At 30.9% G+C, this 22,372-nt stretch overlaps 1 non-coding gene across 1 annotated transcript; it reads right to left on the bottom strand.

Moving 5' to 3' along the window:
- Positions 1 to 208: 208 nt before the first annotated feature.
- On the bottom strand, positions 209 to 318 carry LOC112211682 (U6 spliceosomal RNA). The gene has a single exon (XR_002945688.1). It is a non-coding gene; the product is annotated as a U6 spliceosomal RNA (small nuclear RNA).
- Positions 319 to 22,372: the final 22,054 nt, after the last annotated feature.

Here is a 22,372-nt window from a genome sequence, read left to right as displayed (position 1 = left end):
GGATTTTGGGATAAGATTAATGGGTTATTATTAACAGCGAACACACATGTGTCATCGGCATACGTGGTTAGGATTGGTTGGAATGTCAGCTCTATAGACGGTGTAGAGGATGGGACCAAGGATTGGGACCTTGAGGAACACCAGCGGACTGAGAATAGAGGGATGAATAGGAACCATTGTAGTTTACTTGAAAAAATCTATCAATGAGAAAGGAATGAATGATGAGAAAGTAATTTTTGTCATCCTGGCGCAGGGGCCATGCTAATCTTCTCTGTCTTATAGCTTTAATGGTCGGTCTACTTGCCACTTGTCGCAAATTCAAGACTGGTTTTGTTCTTTTCAATTTTTCCAGCTATTGCACATGATTTGCTCTATATTTAAAAAAAATATATTTATTGAAATTTACAATTGTACATAATAATGGAGTTAAACAGGCGAATAGAGAAGCTTCCCATTGCCAGCACTCTAATGACATTTTTACATTAGCAGTTCTCGTGGCCTTTTTTTGTAGGATCCTCGGAGGATTTTATGGAATGGAAGAGGAAGCAAGGTTAGTAACTAGTAGATTTGGATGGTTAGGGAGTTTATAATGGAAGGAATGATATATTGTTCGGTCTAGTTCGGTTACATATGGAACATTTAGGTCTTTCTGTATGAATTTATATGTGACAAAGTAAGGGACATTGTGATTTTACTAGGAATTGGATACGAGAGGAATTCGAAGGTTTTGTATATCCCCAAAGCTCAACTCCGTATTTCCAGATTGGCCTTATTATAGTAATAATGAACAGAAAGTTTAGAGTGTCTGTCTAGTAAGTGCTGTAATAGTCGAAATCGAAGTGCAGTTTCCTGTCTTTTCAGTCTTATGTGAGGATTCCAGGATAGTTGTCTTACTCTTCTTTATGAAAAGGAACAAAATGAAATAAGGCGAAAAGACACGTACAATGTATGTTGTACATGATAAAAATTCGTATTAATAGTACTACATAACATATAAATTCAACTTTTGTTCTAGAATTTCTATCTGAAAATTTTTTTAATTTAATTACCTAATGTCATCCATTTAATTATATAGTGTCTTCATAAATACATATTTGTGCTATGTAAAATCAAAAATAAACTGCTAAAGTTATTAACAAGATTTGAAACAATATGTGTCGGATTTAAGTAATCCGATTTTTCCGTACTTTTAATATAATATAATATAATAGTTCTTTAATATAAAGTCGGGGTCGGGGGTCTCATTTTCTGATACCCCCCCTTGCCGCGAACACCGGAAGACCCCGAAGACGCTGCGACTGCAATGCCGCCCAGCCTAAGCATCATGCAAGCCAGGACCTGGCCTACCCCTACCATCACGCCAGAGTCCAGGACACGCTGGCCAGCCCTTGAGGAACGAGGACGTTTTTTTCAGACACAGGGAAAATACACGGTATTCACCGTTTCGCCCACCGCACACCTTGACGAGGGAAGCGGCTATAGGACGAGGAAGTGACCGCGACAGCGAGACTTCCAACAGTCAACAGATAAGCACATTATTTATGCCATGAGACCACCCCACTTTTCTGATCTGTATTATTAAATAGAAATAATTTATAGCTAACACATTAACCCTAGTTGCCCCTCCAGGGAATTAATCTGATTAATTAAAAGAAATAAATGCATGTTGTTATAAGCATAAAGTGTCTCACAATTTTCAGCCCCCCTTTTCCACACAATTTAATTTAATCATAAAATTACATTCGGGACACAGGTGTGGACAGAGGTGTAAAAAGCTTAACAAGTTTGAAATCAAATATGGAAAAATCCTAGAAAAACTCATCTTAAAACGCCTATACCCCATCCCAATGATATAATCCCTAATCACCAGTTTGGATTCCGTACATCCCACTTCACTATCCAGCAATGTAATCGTGTGGTAGACGCTGCCTCGTCTTCTTTGGAGCGCGGAATGTACTGCACGGGAGTCTTTTTCGATATAGAAAAGACTTTTGATCGAGTCTGGCACCCGGAACTGCTTTACAAACTTCGTAAGTGTCTACCTCACACATACTTTCTCATCATCCGTTCCTTTCTCACCAATAGATTATTCCATATAAACCACAATGGTTCCTATTCATCCCTCTATTCTCAGTCCGCTGGTGTTCCTCAAGGTCCCAATCCTCGGTCCCCTCTCTACTCCATCTATACAGCTGACATCAACCAATCCTAACACTATCCTCACCACGGATGCCGATAACACATGTGTGCTCGCAGTTAATTGTATCCTAAACTCTCCAATCCCATATCAAAGCCCTCGAAGAATGGTGTCGTAATTGGAGGATTATAATAAATTCCAACAAATCCCATCAAATTACCCTTTTTGATGGAGGAAAATTATCTGAGGCGTCTGAAAAGAAGATGACCTCGAGTCCTTATACTGTTAAAATGTTTTTAGAGTGCTACCAATGGGTAGTTTCTCTATATCCTTGTACCATACCATTATGCTACTACTTCAAATTTACTTGATGTATTTTATGTACAGTTATAAATATCAATAAATAAAATTTTTAAAAAATCAAACATACCAGAGATGCTGCCAGTATTAATCTTCACAAGTCGCGTTAATTGTAATAAATCAACGTCCTACTTATCAGTGTTTTACATTCTACGTAAAACTCCAATGTTAGTGATTGAACCTGAATATGTATCAGTAACGATAATCAGGTGCTGTCATTGTTATTTACTGATACAGGGTTAATTAATATTACTGTTACTAACTATTGAATATCGTGTGGTGGTTCAGTGACCCAAAATCTCACAGCAACTTGTCCATCAATTTAGTCCAGTTCGATTTCAGGTCATGCACTGAATATGTAATAATCTATTATATTTGTTCCTGTGAATATCATTTCTAATGCATGATCATCTTCAAACAGAACATTGAACAGTCTTTTACATTTAACAACGTAACGAACTTTACTCGGTTTTAAACCAATCGCTGAATAGAAATATTATTCATTTAGTTACATATTAAAATTTTAATGTTTAAGATAGATACATAATCTTAGGTTTAAAAACTCAGCTAGGACGGAGAGCTAGTTCTACGTAGGAGTTTTGCATACCTCACAACCGATGGTAATCTGGACTGATCCGGCAATAATAATACTAATAAAGTTAATAATCTATGAAGACTAAAATTTAATGCCACTATTTCTACTGGTCGTTACAAACATACCGGTCTACTCTCACATCTAATTTTGTTTTTAAATCATAACCCTACACTACTATCGGCGCTTAGCCGTTCAAAAACCTTGATTTCGTGGATTAAGTCAAATAATCTATTTGTTATACCGTAAACATTCAGTGGTGGAAAGTGTTCTGTATTAACCGGATAATGCTATAAACTTATCAAAACATGAATAGATAAGACCCTGTGATTTCTAATTCTTTTTAAAGTCGTCATAAGTTTATTTTGGCAATTCAAGTGAGAACGTTCAGAAGTAAATTATAACTAAACAGTTCTTTAATAATTGTTAGAATTCAAGCCTTCTTTGTTAATAGATTTATATATTACGACTAAGACCTATATGAACTTACAGATGTGGCTTTGGGACTTCATTTAACTCCTCTCAAACCCAATCCTTTTTTTTATTTAAGTTTTTCGACCACTCGGGCCGTTTACAAATTCAATTACAATTGGCATGTTCATACAGTTGAAATTACAAAGTGAGAAATTTACATACATACATGAAATACAAATACAGTTGAAATTACAAAGTGAGAAATTTACATACATACATGAAATACAAATATAGTTGAAATTACAAAGTTAGAAATTTACAATCACAATTACCATTACATGTTAACAATTACAATTTACTCTTCACAAATTTATTACTGTTGTGGAGTCTTCTCTGATCAAACCCAGTCCTTACAATCCAAAATATTTCATAAAATGCCCTTAATTATCACAAATAAATTCATTCAAAATATTTAATAATAAATCGATACTGTTTTCAATTCAAAGGAAATTTGAGCGAATTTATTTAGTGTTATGGTTTCTTTGTTTGACAATTTAACGTAGTATTTTAAAGTGGTTCACTCCTATTATTCAATGTCCTTCTAATTGAGTAGCTAAAATTAGCATTAATATTTTGAGGTAACAAGACCATAAGACAGATAATTATAGAAATCCTTTGTCCTTCTAACAATGTGGGGACGATTGATAGAGGAGGATTTGTCTCTGACATGAGGATGCCTTAAAACAAATTATATTATTTGTCACGTAATGTTCTGTAAGGTTTACTGAGCCGCATTAATAACAGGAACTTTGGTCGTCCTTATATGTTCCTATTAATAGGAAAACTGGATAAAAAAATAAATGTAACAAAAAAGATAAATTTAATATATTATGTTTCATTTATTTAAATGGTACAACTATAAAATAATTATATCATTTACATTTTAGTAAGAAATTTAAATATCTACCATTATTTTAACAATTAATAAAGTGTATTTATTTCTCGATAACAAAGCCATCGGGAAAGATCTCGGTTTTTCTATTTTTTCCTTTTTTTCTCTTTAAGTTATTAATAAAATTATTTAATATTTTGTATTTATCCATCATTTTTGTATTTCTAACAATGAGAGGTTTTTTTATCTAATTAACAAAATTACAGTTACTTTAGAAGTTTTTTTTTTTTAATTTGTTATTAAAGCCCTTTTAAACTATTTAAATGAACATAAAACCTATCTGGGTTTTTTTTTTTTATACATTTTTAGTGACAAAGTCGATTTTAGCGAAATAGCTTCTATCACGTACTTGGCATATACCCACTTAAAATATGTAATTTCAGTTTCGATTTTCAAAAAGTCTGGTCTACTAACTTTAAGGTATATGTTAGATATAAGGAATGTTCTGGCAGTAGTCTGGTGTTCCACTCAAGTTGAGTGTTTGCGGCTTTAGTGCACTTGCTCAGCCACCATTGGCTCATTACCAGCGATATGGTGAAAGGGATGCACTGGGATCTCTGCTCTGCAGCTCACAGGTGGGAGATAGAGTAGGCTCAGGGATTCTCCGGACGATAAATATTGTAAATAAGAGTGTAAATGCGACTGGTGATTACTTTATTTATTTATTTTTTCAGCTACATAGTGTGATTGTGTTTATTTTCTTATTTTCTTTATCCTTCTGTTTGTATATATTTAGGGAGAGATTTTATTTATTTTTAAGTATTTTGTTTTTCATTTATTTATTTATTTTTATTCTTATATTATTTTATTTTACAATGAATGTAATCAGTTATCACTATTACTTATTGCCCAACAACTTTGTGGCAGATTGTAATATTTATCAACGTTATATTAAGACATATCAATTTAGATATAATTAATTAAGGTATAACGAATATGTAGTTTAGAGTTAAAAATGTTACGAGTCCTTATCATTTCTACTGAGTAGGTAACTAAATAATTACCAGTGCTTTAAGGTTTAAGAATAATTTTATTTTTCTAATTTTTAATAAATTTTGAACCGTTTTAGAATAAAATCCACAGACGGAGCCGTGTTCGAAACATACGTGACAAATAATAAACAATTCCAATATTTGTCATATATTCCGACATCTCCAATTTCTTTCTAAATTTTGGCTAAACTGGCCGAGCCATTTTTGAAATAGAAGAAAAAAGTATAATAAATTGGAAGCTGATTAAATTGGTGTAGGACTGAAGTTTGTACCATTCCTGAAAATTTCATCAAAATAGGATTAAGAATAAAAAATATACATTTATAGTTAATATCCAAGGCAGCTGCTCATCCATCCTCTAACTGCTTATTATAGAAGAAAAACTTTGAAGTTGATTCAAGCAGATGAGGATTTTTTAGCTTCAAATCTACTAAAAGTTCTAATCAGGAAAAATGTTGACAACTTTTTTAATGATTTTTTTTTCGACTTTAAGAAAAATAAAGAGACTAATTATGTTATCCTACTGGACTAGTCCTACTTTAAAGTTATGATAAACTAAAATACACAATACTTTGAAAAGATACCTAATTATTTTATATTCAGCTTAATTTATTCAAAGTCTAATTTAGTTTTTATGTTCCCTGACCCATGGAAGATCTTTTTAATTAACATTTTACCATCCTACTATCCCTTTTAATGCAACCTAAAATATTTCCAGTTAAAGATCGCAAATTATATTTTACGAATGATCATATTACCTGTCAAATAAAGTTAATAAGCACCGGAGGTAATATCAGAAGATATGAGGAATTTCCATTATCCTCAACCTTTGTAAAGTACTTAAAATTTAATAACTGTAGTGCTGCTTCAAGTTGGAAGAGTCGTCTTGTATAAAAACCACTTTATTGAAGTTGGAAGCACTTCTTAAAGGTTACGGTTTATCTATGCGCATACCTTTAGTAGAACCTCTAAGGATTTGTCAAATTTGGGCAGCTTTCTGTTATCATGGAGGTACTCCGAAGTACCCAAAAATCTGGCCAAAAATAATTATAGTCTTTTAATAGGTTTAGATTAATTTTAATTGTATTTATGAAGCATATAATTTTATTTTACGTAGTTTTAAGAACTTATTGCTTGAAATAGTAGTAGACTGAACATTTGAAACTTATAAGTATACCCTTTATGTACATTGTGTTGAACAGTTAATATCTAAACATTTACTTAGGTTTCCTAAATATCAGATATAGTGTAATTAAGAACTGATTTATCAAAATCAGATATATGTTTTAGCAAAAATACAATTTCAATTATGAAAAATAAATTCAAACGATCATAAAAATCTTTAGATGTGAGTATATCTTAGTTGAACACATAATATGTTTAATATTAGAATATTTGCTGCTTTGAACGGTTTGTTAATTGAAGTAGTACACATGATGATTGGAATATCTGTATCAGAATTGATACTATCCTCAAATATTCGCTTGTATGTTGCTTTACCCATCACGACTTACCTTATAAATTAATATAAGAACACTTACATCTTTATTACCTGTAGTAATTACATTGATTTAGCCCCTGAACATTGGAAATGAAATCTGATTTTTTCAATTGCTAATAATTAAAAAATATATAACCATAAAAATCAGCTTCTGTTTTCAGTGACTACTGTTTTTCAATATTACAACAACAATAATTTAAAAGTACATACTTAATATCTACCTTTAAATACATTGTTTAAAAATATTATTAAATACATATTTAAAAATATTATTATTAACGACATATTTAAAAATAGTCATCATTTTTAACTGGATGACCCACTTACCTTGGCCTTGAGCTCAACACAATACCCACCTGGAAACCTCATATTGAGTGGTCTATTTGTAAGAGAATGACAAGAACCCCCTTGATGATGCACCCGTAGAACGATCAAAAGTAGTAGAGTATAGCTCTTCCTGGCTTGAACCTCTAAAAGCACTAAATATAATAATAAATAAGCAAAGACTGGTTTTAGCGTCCCTGGTATCTAATGGAGGATAACATTGCTGAGGAATTTGAGTGTACATTTCTTTGTTAATAAATGTACAATAAACAAAGAGAAATGCTTTATTCATCCATGCTGCCCAAATACACGGGGTTGCTACATTACATAGCGTACTAATCAATCAGTGATCGGACATACATAAATTACATATATTTACACGATATAATAAAAAAGAAAGAAAACAGTTTTTTTTTCATAAAAAAATATATAAAATTACCTTAGAGTTTTCAATAATTAATTGAGAAAACAAAAATTGATTAAAAATGACTAAGAAATTCTAGAAATTTGGTAACCCAAACATACATTGATTTAAAAATTATAGAAAGGAACCAGCCAAGCCGATTTGTTCGGAAATAAAGAACAGAAAATGGAATTGGGTAGAGCACACTTAGGAAACTAGAGGGTGAAATTGAAAAACTGCTCTACAAAACCACGAATTGGAACAAATTGAAAGCACTTGTGATTTCCCAATGCACCAGAGGAACTGAACGGAATTATATAAAAATTTAAAAAACAACAACATATAATGTACTTTATTGATCCTGTTGATTGCTAGTTAAGGATATGAAGGAGTAAGTGTATTCATCGGGACCTGTTCGTTTTTTACTTCAGGTGTCCCGAGAGTATGTTGAATTTTTTATAATTAAAACCAGTGTGGTAAAGTGGAGGCTGAAAATCGTGAGACTTATCTGGCTATTAATGAATATGCTTATATTTCTTTTAAGATCAAATAAAATCCATGAAGGGGCAAATCGTGTTAGTGCGTTAGCTGAAAAGACTATTGAAATTATATCGATTATTGCTATGATAACAGAAATTTGGGTGGTCTCATATATTAAGAAATAGTTATCGCTTATTTGGTGACTGGGTTAGAAGCCTCGCTGCCGCGGTTACTTCTGCGTCCTATATACGCGCGAGGCCGCTTCCCTCGTCCAGGTGTGCGGTGGGCGAAATGTTGAAAACCATGAATCTTCGCCTGAGTTCACGTAATAGGTTTCTTCTCCCTCAGAGGCTGGCCAGCGTGTCCTGGACTCTGGTGTGATGTGGCAGGCCAGGTCCTAACTTGCATGGTGCATTGGCTGGGGCGGGATTGCAGTCGCGGCGTCTTCGGGGTCTTCCGGTGTTCGTGGCAAGGGGGACTCAGAAAATGAGACCCCTGTCCCCGACTTTATAATTCAAAAAAGAGCCGAAAAATTCGGATTACTTAAATCCGACAAGTAGCTTTTAAAGAAAATGAAAGAGGGTGATTTATTTACATTAGAAATCCGAGAGTCAGTCTAAAACAGTAGAAAGAAATTTAAGGGTTGACTAAAGAAAACATTAAATATGGATAGAGTTATCCAAATAGGAAGGCTGTGACCTTTTTATGTGGAACTGAACAGTTCTAATTCATTGAATAAAATACCAATATTGAGACATTTCTTGGCTTAAGGCTTGAAACATAATGACATCATGAGAAAAAAACAAGCCTATGTTATGAAAAATAACAAGAAGTGGCAAGTATTAGCATGGAATCTCGGTTTCAGAGGAACTTCTTGAACTTGAGCAAGGGGATTTGATGTTGTTATGGGACTTTGACTATGAATTAACAGCTGTCATTCAACTGTTGCTCTGGTGTTTTTAACGTATGTGTGAAAGTGAATAGGCAACTCTTGGGGTTATGAAAGAGAAATTGGTAGTCTTTTTGTCTTATCACGATGGGGAATATAAATATCCCTTCCGTACTAACCAGGGGCTCTAGACTCATTTCTAGCAACCATCACAAAAAACATTTAGTGATACACACAGTTTCAAATCTGAAAGTTGTGGATGGGCTTGGCCATCACGGTCTGCATAGGGGATAAAAAGGAAGACAATTATATTATATTGTGTTAATATTATATTACTAATATCAGTTAAGGGAGAGTTAAAATTACAAGCAATGATTATATTGTAAAGAAGCAAGGAAGGATTTAAACATAGTATTAAAAAACCTTAATAGGTCAATGAAGAAACTTTTCTAAACCTTTAATTAAATAAAGTATAATATTCTTTTAAAAAAGACCGATGTGTGAGAATTCTCTTCCAGCTTGAGCCTGTCCTTCTTACAAAAAATTATACAATTATATCTATTAGTTTTGTTCCCTAGATTTTTAAAACGACAGAACTACCAATGCTATGGGTAATCCGTTTAATTTATAACCATTCATTCAACAAAAGAATTGAAAATTTTTAGTCGAATTATACATTTAAAATATTAAGGAACAATTTTTTTCAGTGTCAGTCTGCAGTAAAATTCGTGTTAAATAATCGAACGATCAGTAGCAGGGGAATAATCGATAAAAACGTTACCCTGATTTAAACGGAATATATAGGGATTGCGAGGGTTGATACCTAGCTTGGTACTACATTGGTTCTTAAGATTCTTCTTTCTTCAACGCATGCGTAGACGTATTGCCTTTTATCTACCGAAAACGCCTTGTCAGATTTAGCCCAAATTAAGAGATAAGTTGTGGATTAGTAAAAAAGGGAGGGATTATAGGAAAATGGTTTAGTATCGATTTTATCAAATCACATCCACTAGATTAGCTGAATCATGCGTAAAATATTTTTTTCTGGACATACATGTTTCAAACACGGGCCCTTCTTTAGATTTTATCTAGAAATGAAGAATCTAATTTATTAAAAAATAAAAATAATAATATTATTCTTAAAACCTATATTCATGGTACACCAATATTTCGAAAACGATTTGAATTTACAAAATAAACTATATCAAACAAGAAATTTTAATGTAATAATATATTGCCCTTTTCGAAGCAAAGGAGGATGGGATATCGATATTTCGAAAACTGCTCATCTGATTTGGTCGAGATTCGGAAGCATGCTGTAATCAGTGTTAAATAATTAAAGTTAAAAATAAGTTAGAAAGCTTTACTGATCCATATTCCTGGGAGACTTATTTTTAAAAAAAAATTAAAATTAATAAAATCTGAAGGAAATATTTCTCATATTAGGAATATGAATATGGAATAAAATTCAATGCCAGTTAATTATATTGCTAAAAATAAATCAAAACCCACTTAGTCTGACCAATACTTACCCAAAAATACTTCCTGACTGTTCAATAATTGAACTTAATTGTAGATTAATACAACAGTAAATAACTACCTTTAGCAATAGACCTTGGTATTTTGACAGTTACAGTTTAATTTATGATGACTTATTTATTTCGTCACCCTTGATCAATCTTATTTTCATGAAGGAATTGCGAGAAAATAATGTTTTCCTAACAGCTATTTAAGTTGTAAATATTAATAAACATAATTATATACCATGTGACAAGTTGAAAAATAAATTATCTGAAATTATTCGATAGTAATCGATCGATCTCTTATATTTTTTGAAGGATAACGTTTTTAAAAATGCAAAATTAAAAAAAAAAATGTTCACTTATGACAAGATTTATCATTACCATTTAAGATATTTTTTACACTGTAATTAGTTAATATTTGCGTTAAAGTCTTTATTTAATCTTCTTTAACAACCTCGTCACTAGAATATTTTAGTAATTTATATAACAATTATTGTTAGTATTTCAAGCCTTTTGACTGGCAATGGCTAGCCTGGCTAAACATCTTGCTGGCACTTACTCTGCCACTGCTTAGTCCGAGTTCTTAAAGGCGCATACCCCCCCCAAAAAAACAAAAAAACAATACACATAAAAACCCCATCTACGCATTCTTTACTCTCTTCTCTTGTGACCAGTTACTCACTTTAACTTATTTTTAAATGCTACCTACTTCAGTATGAATATATATATGCATGTATATATATATGGGTATATGTGTATATATTAATTCATATATTTCAAAAAAAGTTCCAATTTAATAATTTAAATAAATTAGTAAGTAAACGTTTCAAAATGCAATTTTTTTTTTAAAAATCGCTTATTAATTTTTCCTATACAACAATACATTATTACCTTAATAATTTATAATTAAGAGGATTATAAGTAGGAATGTAAGTGTACCAAGAAAAATACGTTTTCGCATGCGAAAACCAAATTCGAAGAAAATCGATATGGGACTGATTCGGTATCAATGCACACAATCCCGAAACATTTCATTTAAATTGGATTTACGTTTCTATTGATAATGTCCTAACACAAATTTGACAACATGGAAACAGATACGTATGAAAACGATTGAACATTTTCGATTTTTAGAAAATATATATTTTTTTATTAGCCACACAAATACTTGCCCTTTAGTCGTGAGAAAGGGAAGATAATGTACTCTATATTAATAGTTTCATTTGCAATTTATAAAATTTTATTCCTTTTACAACTATAGAGGATCATTGGTCAGGTTGGTTCATGAATGTTGCTTACTCCTGTGTAGTGTGACGCAGGTGGGGACGGACTCCTAGATTGGATCGGCGGAGATACAATCTTATAATTATCTTCTCGGCCAAGGACCAGGCTTTGAACGGTACGGTACTAACTGCTGAATAACACCAGCTCCTGGATAGAGGCTCATAGATGAGATCTTTCGCTCTATGTGTGGTCTGTAAAGGCTTACATCAGAAATAGCATTAGTAATAAGCGACAAGAGATTTTAACGTTTTACAAAATATTTTTAAATATTAGCTTCGAAAATGACAATAAATGTATCAGATAATATTTTATTTTATTAATACCTATTTCTCGAATATTTTAATAACGCTTCGTTTTTTTATATATATTTTTTATTAAAACATTCTTAGCGGTTCAACTTGCATCAAAACTGGTATACCGTAAGGTAGTGTTTTAGGTCCAATGTGCTTTAATATTTATGCAAACGACATTGAAAATGTTATTACAAGTGACAACGAATATTTCTTTCCCGACGATTCTCTTTTTATCACCTACCATAAAAATTATAACATAGCTCTGGAAAAATCCCAAAATTACTATTTTAATTTTTTAAAATGGGCTCATGACAAAAGTCTCTTAGTTAATAAAGATAAAACGGTCTTTATGTTGATAAAACTACACCATATGCCTTCTATAGTATAGTAATAATATATCTAAAATTGTTAAAAACAAAATTTATTTATAGAGCCACCCTACAACAATAAATTTGGTTAACGTACATTAGACTATATGGAAACCATATATGATCAATCGCTTGCCACAAGAACTAAAAATAAATCAACCACAAACAAAAAACCAAAAAAGAAATAATTAAATGGGTGCTTTCTTACTTCTATGATTCCCAATAATTGATTTTGATTCACCAAATGACCATATCTGCCTGTGTTTTTTCTTAACACCACATAGTTTATTTACTATATTACAATCTGTATCATCTTGTTTTATTCTCATAAATTAATTATTCATATTAATTCACTAATTGTAAATTTGCAGCTTTATTCTTCACTTCAAAATCCTTTCAGTTATTTTTATTATTTATTTATTTTTTTTTTTAATAATTGTCATTTTATTTTTATTTTTTACTTTATTCTCATTTCAGTAGTTGTCGATTAAAATATTAATTTTATCACTTGAGATAAATTCATATTGCACTTATCTACCTTAGAAATTGTATAGCCTCCACAAGGCCCTAATAGTGACTGTAATATTTACATTTTACTTATAATCAAAATGATCTCCAAACCCCAAAAGCCACCAGAACACTCATCCTCTTACCGTCCCATCTCTCTATTACCGATCATGGGAAAACTTATTTTGAAACGCCTATACCCCATCCTAGATTCCAATCATATAATCCCAGATCACCAGTTTGGATTCCGAACATTCCACTCCACTATCCAGCAATGTCATCGTGTGGTGGACGTTGTCTCGTCTTCTTTGGAGCGCGGAATGTACTGCGCGGGAGTCTTTTTCGATATAGAGCAAGCTTTTGACCGAGTCTGGCACCGGGGACTGCTTTACAAACTCCGTAAATTCCTATCTCCTACATATTTTCTCATCACCTGTTCCTTTCTTACTAATAGATTATTCCAAGTAAACCACAATGGTACCTATTCATACCTCTATTTTCAATCCGCTGGTGTTCCTCAAGGTAGTGTCCTCGGTTCCATCCTCTACACCGTCTATACAGATTATATCCCAATAACTCCTAACACTAACCCTGACACATGACACATGTGTGCTCACACATAGTAATAACCCTTTGATTGCATCCCAAACTCTCCAGTCCCATTTCACAATCCTCGAAGAATGGTGTCGAAATTGGAGGATAAAAATAAATCCCAACAAATCCCATCAAATCACATTTACTCTTCATCGTAAACCTGCCGACTGCCCTACAGTATACTTTAATAATGTGGCTCTTACCCCTGTAGAACAGATTCGTTATCTTGGACTATATCTTGACAAACGACTAACCTGGAATCCTCACACAAGACTGAAAATACAGGAAACTGCACGCAGATTCAGACTATTACAGCACTTACTAGACAAACGGTCTAAACTTCCAACTCATTACAAAAGACTTATCTACATGACAATAATAAGGCCCATCTGGACATACGGAGTTGAGCTTTGGGGCTCCACTAAACCTTCGAATTCCTCTTGTATCCAATTCTTACAATCCAAAATCCTTCGTAAAATCCACAATGCTCCTTATTTTGTTACTAATAAAACCATCCATAAAGACCTAAATGTTCCTTATGTAACCAATCTAGCCCGAACCCGATATCATTCCTTCCATTATAAACTCCCAAACCACCCAAACCCACTAGTTTCTAACCTTGCTTCCTCTTCCATTCCTGGCAATCCCCGAGGTGCCTGAAAAGAAGATGGCCTCGTGACCTTATATTATAAAATATTTTTAGAGTTCTACTACTGGGTAGTTTCTCTACATGCTGTATCATATCATTATCATTATGTCATTATGATCAAATTTACTTGTTGTATTTTGTATACAGTTGTAAATATCAATAAACAAAAAAAAAATTTTTCTTATGACTATCATTTTTATGTTATTTGGGCACTAACCAATTGATGTTCTCATCTTGTCGAACCATATTAGATGTAATTTTTTAAATGAATAAAACAAAAATAAATAAAAAAACTAGGAAGTATTATATTTTTAATTTCTTTTTAGTATCACTTATTTATTTTTCAAAGCAATATAATTAAAGTCAAGAGCTAACTATTGAATTTCTTGAATAATAAACAGAACATCGAAGTTTGAGATTTTTTAATATTTAAAAAAATATCTTTCTGTTTTTCATAGCCGTCCAATTATTACACAGAAAAAAAATACTAAAGATGATTTTATTAATTTATGACGTTGTTAATATAAATTACAATGTGCAATTTTTTTTGTGTTTGTTTTTCCTAAACTATTTTTACACCATCCGACCTTATACTTCATCACGATCATCTTCAACAATGCGAACAGTATTTGAATTTCTAGTAGGACATAAATTCAACTTGAACGGCATGTCCTTCTTGTATTATTTATGTGTGCGTTCATCAGGAACCAAAAAGAAAAAAACTGCTCGTAAGCTTAAAAGCTCACTCCCCATCTTCTAAAACATCAAACCTCATTTGGCGTAGAGCCTGTGAACCGTGTCCTTGCGATGTTGCGACTAAAACCTCGTGGATTAAGGTACATCACTCGGCCATTAGTAAGGGGTTGGTGAAGGACATCTGAAAACATTCGCTGTGGAGTTGTTGGTAACTTTTTGTTGTGAATACACTTTCAGTTTTAAATTTCAATAGAATATTTCTTCTGTTCATGATCATCTTTATGCTTGATGTTTATATAAATATTTGTAAATGCCAATGACGCAAAAGCTTTAGGATCTCATAAGACCCTTATTATTCCTTAACTCTTATTACAACACCATACAAAATTAATCATAAATCGTTAAAAAAAAACTTGAATGTTCGTAGCTAAATTGTAACTTTTCGATTATTGCAGTCCAAATCCTCGAATGTTACAGTTTAATATTGATGGATTCTACACCAAAAAAAATATACTGCAAAGGATTATTAAAATGGTTTGCAAATCCAGGGAGGCTGTCACCAGGAGATTACATGGAGGATGTGCGGACTGGTTCCTCGCAAGGTGCCAACGACCCCAAATACCAAAATAAGTTGAGCGACCCAAGACCTGCCCCATCAGATATAATTATCACTTTACCTTTTTGACAGTTGATACATTGTGCTTGGCCTAAGGAGCAGATGATCGGCAAATGAGAGGCTGTCAGTGTAAGACAATGTACGGCGCATAAGCAGATAATAAACTCGATCAGCCGCATTCATCTTCGCCTCGCTGGCCGTACTACGCCTCATCCACTATTAAATATTATATGCAAATTTCTGAGATCAATGAATTCAAAGGTTTGTTGATCTCAAGTTTACAAAAGGTTCAGTTTTTGTATCTCCTTTTTAAACTTCTCCTAAATATTTAACAACTTTTTAGGAGAAAAAAACCTTCTGCTATGTACATATATATCTACATACGGTAACCTTCTCATCCCACCTGCTCCCTAAATTTCTATGTTAGAAGGTAAGCTTATCTTACTTTAAAATCATTTATTAATAACAAGTATAGCAGTTAAAAAAAAAAAAAATATATCAAAGAAAATGTCAAATAATTTTAAAAATTATTCTGCATAAATCATATTTTTATTATATTTTAATTTTTCTATATCCCTTTATTTTCTAAAAACAACCACTTTTTTACTGCCATTGGTTCAGAATTACCTGAACGTTAAGGAAAACTCATAAATAAAAGTTATCGATAGTAGAATACAAGGGGAATGGGGGAGGCAAGCTGTTGAAATATAGAAATATTGAAGAAATAACTTTTTCCTGTTTGAAAGCAAAAGAAGAATATGAAATTCTATTCAATTAATATTAGACTGTGACAAAACAGGTTTTCAAAATATAATTGTGTCAAGAAAATTATAATTTCTCAGAGTTTGTGAAAAAAAATTATCAAAATTAATATGGGAAAATCTAAATACTATCCTGTATAATCCTTAAAGCTCCCGAAATCTTTCTATATGCTTGAATATTTTACAAAACGAATATTAAAAAAAATCGGTGAATAGATATTCACCAATGTTCTCGAATTTTTGTACATTTGAGAATAAAGTAATAAAAATAAAAATAAAATTGGTTTAATTTTTCTTTATAGTATTATAGTGTCAGCTAGCTTAAAATATTGTTCTTCACTTAGCCACGCATCAACTATATGAGTTGAGCTCCCTTCAAGTCTTACTGTGTTGGATGACTGGCACAAGTATTTATATCATTACTATATTATATCATATTATATGGATAAAAATTTTTTTTTTCCTCGTTATTGTTTTTGGTATTTGATGTTGATAAGAAACAAAATAATAATATGTTGACACACTATGACTTTGATTTTTTTTTTGGGATAAATTTAAGGAACTAACATTATGTATTAAATGAATTATGTAATTATACTTTTATATATGTTTTAATTTCTATATTTATTATTCACTTCCAAAACAGAATCCAAATTTCTGCAAGAGCATTGAAATACCACAGAACATTCTAAAGTGACTATGTTAGTGAGTAAATTACAAAAATTTATATTACCAGGTAACTACTTAAAATATTAAGCTCCCGAAATCCTTCTATATGCTTGAATATTTTACAAAACGAATATTAAAAAAAAATCGGTGAATAAATATTCACAAATGTTCTCGAATTTGTGTGGGATATTCCAAATTGCAAAAAAAAAAAAAATTAGACATTATTTTTCAGCAGAACCTTCAGTAATTTTAGAATAAAAGAAAAATAAATGTATCAACTATGAAACTTGGTGTAACTTCAAATTCAAGTGTTCTGAAACCTTCAGAGTTAATTCAAAATGGCAGTTTAGACTTACCACTGATTGACAAAAATTTAGTAAAGTCTCTCATAAGTCTCATAAATAACACTATTCCTTACCCTACAAAGATTACCACCGTTCAAGTACATATTTAAAGTGAGAAAGTGCGAAGTCTGATATGAAACAAGTTTTTAGTGCATAATTTTACCCTCCTACTTGATTTATGCTGTTAGAAAAAAATATGCTAAAGTTTAAGATCGCTTATCCTAATTCTTAGCATCTTAAAAATGCTTAGAACATAGTGTATCGTAAAATGTTAAAACACCCTTCCTGCCTGATAGTGTATCGTAAAATACAGGGAACATGTTAAAAGATCCTTTCTATCTGACGGTATATTGTAAAACAAAGGCAACATGTTAAAGTAGGTTTAAGAAAAATAATTTCATTTTTCCGTGGGAAACAAAAAAGTCAATCAATTTACTTACGACAATTTGCTGAACCTCGTTTAAGCATTTGGTCTGTATCATCATTATTTCTAAATTTTCATAATTGACTAAAAAAAAAAAAGTTAGATACGAAATACGTACCACAGATTTTCTTCCATAAACTAAAATATTTAACACAACAGCCGGTTCTGACATTTCTAAGAACTGACAAATCAGTAATCAAATTTGTAAATCAGTCAAATGAGGCCATGTTCTCTTGAATATCCGTTTTTGGCATTCTGTTATTCAGGAGTGTTTATTTTATTGTGATATTTTTTTAAATGGCGGCCAACGAAAAACTGATCATGAAAAAAGCGTCAAAAACTAAACTATGTACACCCGTCAATATATCATAGTTTTTACTTTTTTCGTTACAGTCTTGTCGCTGTGAACATGATCAGTTAGCATAACCATTTGCCCAAATAGAGCAATGATCATGTTCAAATGTTTAGTATAAATCTGATTCCATATAGTGTTCAAAATTAATTTGTATGCATATATCATATTTATTGAAAACAATATTCCTACCCCATAGAATGATGTTAATTTCATAATTTAAATACAGATTATAACACTCAAGTCCCAAAGCTTTGCTGAATCAGGAGGGGTTGGATTTGCGATATTTGGATTTTAAGTTGGCAAAAAGTTTCCCAGTTAATCCGGCTAAATGTAAATGAGAGCGTTGGGACTCGTTTTAACAAGCATGAATGTTGCTACAGTTGGTTAAGCAGGTTAGTATGCATAAAAGATTTGCTTACCCAACCAAGCTCAACAACAAAATCACCACCTTTTTGTTAATTTAGTACTCCTGCAACTGGCCTAACATTTCTTAGAAAATATTTCATAAATACATATATATAAAAAAAAAAAAATCTTGTTTCATGTATTTAATATGTATTTATATAGTAACCTACAAACTAAAATCTAGCCAAAATATAACAAAATGAATATAATCATTATAAATAAGATATTTATAACCACTGGACTGATCCTCTACCTGGGAATTCATCTCGACAGGTGACTTGTACAGAATTAGAGTTACTAAAATCTGGCTGTAGATTTTTTTTCACATCAATAATAATTTGGACAATATTACAAACTTCCAATTTATTACAAACAGCTCGATTACTTTGTATTCATCTGTCCTATTTCATAATATGTAGTCGAACTTAAAAACTTCATGAAACCCGTGCCCAATTCTTAAAATTAATTAAGAACTCCACACATTTACAACCAGCAACGAACTCGCTTCCCAATGATCACCAGATATTTGAAAAGAAGATGGCCACGGTACTTCCTAACATAAAACAACAATTGGAATACTTATAGTAGGTAACTCTTTCAGCAGTCATTGTTAAGTGATAATCTATTTACTTCCAATACATTTCTTTTTAAAAAATCTGAAACATGTTAACCTATACATAAAAAATATACTTTTGATACCCTAACTCTTAGCGTATTGATTTAATTAACTGAAAAAATTATTTGTCTAATTTTTTATTTTATTTTATCTAACGTATGCTACAAAAAAAAAATTATACATGCTTTTGTTTGTTTGTTTATTATTTTTCTTTATATATATATCATTAAAACAGTAGACATCTGGAAATGGAACTTTAAAATATTGGAAAATAAAATTGATCATTGTTTGAAAATATAAATTTTTTTGCATGCTAAAAGTTAGTAGAAAACAGAAAACTAATTTTTAGAACGCTAAAACAAAATAAAGAATAATATAAAGTTGACTATATACTGAATTGCCAAATATTTCAAATTTGATTTTTTTTTAATAACTATGTGTTCTTGAGTTTTATTAATTAGCATGAATTATGGATATCAACGTCTATTTATTTAATTTTTATGAACATTATAAGTACCCGGACTTCATTAATTTTTTTATAAAGTTAATTTGTTCATACGGTTATTGTTAGTGGACACTTTCAAAACAGGATTTTTTTTTATTTCGTCATTCCATTTCTTTAACTATATAAAACCAAAGTTACCTAAGAGCACCCTTAAATTCCTTCATTAAAATACATGAGCCCAATCAGACAGAGAAATGAAAAATATTCATGTACTAATTTCAAAGGTTAGGGTATGATGCATTACCAATGGAAATGGGTAGGAATTTCAAAAAGAGTTAGCATGAATGATGAAAAAATTTTCAAAAGAAGCAGTTCCATGAAAAGAGATATTGAAATCGGTATAATATTGAAGATGGATTGAAATTATAATAATACAACATTCATCTGGGAATGATCCATACTTAGGAAATACTTAATTAATCGTAATACATGATTTGTCCATTGATTAAGAATATTTTCTATAGTAATAATACGTAGTTTGATTCCACGAAATATTTTTTCTAGCTTTCCATTCAGTAGTGAACGATAAATAAGATTTTAACTAAATTAATGAGTCATTTCTTAAAGCCCTAACATCATCAACAAATAATCTGATATTGTCAAGAAATAATTCAGGTTCAAATAATTACCTACTAAGAAAATATCATGCTGATTTTAGTGTAGTGGTATGAAGAGCTGCTAATTAGTCTAAAATTTAATTTATTAATAACATAAATTATAAGTGTTTGATTCCAATGTATATCGAAACAGTATATGATTATATTTAATAAAAAAAAAATTCCTTTCTACAACGTGTTGTATCAAAGAACGATCCCTTGTTCCTTTGTGCACCGGCCTGCTCGCTCAGGCGGCTAACATTGGATGGCATGTAGTATTTCATCTTTTGCGCTATCTCTCTCGATGATGCATCGTAGAGTAAAAAACATTGTGGTTAATTTCCTGTCCTTTTTATCAACTCAACTTAAAAAAATATAATAAGTTTCTGTTTAGCATCCTATTAGTTTCAGGAAATACCAGTTACACTTTTTATTTTATTTTTCTGTATGATAGTGTTTGAAGAGGCAAAAAATTAATCCTTTGAAGCTGATAGCTACTGGTTTGAATTCCAGGGTTTGTATTAGGATTCTCTTCCAGGTATAATGATTTCAAGGGATCAAAATTCAGTGGCTTCTTATATGTGATTTTAATGCATTAACATCAATTACTTAGTTAAAGATTGGTTTCGTTAATTTTTTTTATTCAATTAAATTTTGAAAACAAGAAAAAATGTTATAAAATTAATATTAATGCATAAAAAGTAAATATTTTTATTGTTATATTTATAAATCAATTATGAGGTTTCATTGATACCCCAAGAGCCGAAACGTCAAAGAGGTCAAAATAACATGTTGAGGTTATAAGATCAAAAGAATTTTTGTTGTAATTAAAATTGTTTATTTAATTTTAAGACCTTCTTATTTTAGTTTTTGGAAAAACAAATTTGAGATATAAACTGAAGGTTTCCAGAAATGTAAATAAATATACGAGCATACTGCTTAAGCCCTAAAAAAGAACTTGCATCATGGGTCAAAACTTTAGTTAAATTAAAATAATGACATTAATTAAACAAAATGTATTAAATGGATTATGTAATTATATATATATATTTCTTTTCTATATTTATTATTCGCTTCCATAACAGCACCCTAATTTTTTTAATACAACAGAATGTATTTTCTAAAGTGACAATGTTAGTGAATAAATAGCAAACAATTATTTATCCAATTAATTACTTAAAATATTAAGCTTCCGAAATCCTTCTATATGCTTGAATATTTTTCAACACGAATACTTATAATAATATATCTCTATTTATTAATCTTTTAAGTTTTCTGTAATTTTCTATATATATATTTCTTTTAGATGAAGGCAGGCATTTGAATGAAGTTAAGATGAACCAATAATACTTCATCACTTTTTATTTATTGTTTTACTAAAAAAAAAAACCTTCCTACTAGCCAGACTCAGGTATAATTTACAAGGATTTAAAATTATTTTTCTGAATAATTCCAGATTCAAAGATTTTTTATTTGCTTTTGTTTCTTTCCTTAGTTACTATTTTTATGTCGTTGAAATATAATTCCTGTTTAAATATTTTACTGTGAGTTGATAAACTAGAAACTTTTTTATATTTTACCCTTGCTTACTATGCTAGTATACTATACTATGATATACAACATATTAAAAGTTATAATAAGGAAAAGTAATTCACTTATTATTATTAACAACTTGACATCAGGATTTTATTTAATTCAAACATTTGTTGTTGATTTTAAATTGAAATAATGTCAATGACAATTGTCATTGATATCAAACCATGACAATTGTAAGAAAAAATTGTGCATGAAAATGGAAATGATTGCAGTGTAGAGATTATCGTAAGAGATTGCACCACTAAAATGTTAAGTTAAATATTCTCACGTATTTATGGTTAAATAATTATGAATCCTTATATATTGTAACTGAGAATGGCTTGTTTGGCTGAAATTTATTAATTGTTGTAACACAATGAATAAATATTTGTAAACTTTTATCAGCCCACCTCAAATTAATTATTTTGTATGAGTTTTTCCACATCCACGTGCTTTTGTTGTTTTTTCGTAATAACCTATGCGTATAAATATGAAATAATTATCTTAGGTTATTACCTGCAATAGCAGCCTTGATTAATCAGCTAAGA

This window comes from Halyomorpha halys, unplaced genomic scaffold (genome assembly GCF_000696795.3).
Source record: "Halyomorpha halys isolate HHAL.00 unplaced genomic scaffold, Hhal_1.1 Scaffold1284.1, whole genome shotgun sequence".
In the NCBI taxonomy this organism is placed as follows: domain Eukaryota; kingdom Metazoa; phylum Arthropoda; class Insecta; order Hemiptera; family Pentatomidae; genus Halyomorpha; species Halyomorpha halys.
Note: the sequence above shows the minus strand (reverse complement) of the source record. Positions and strands in the feature narration are given on the sequence as shown.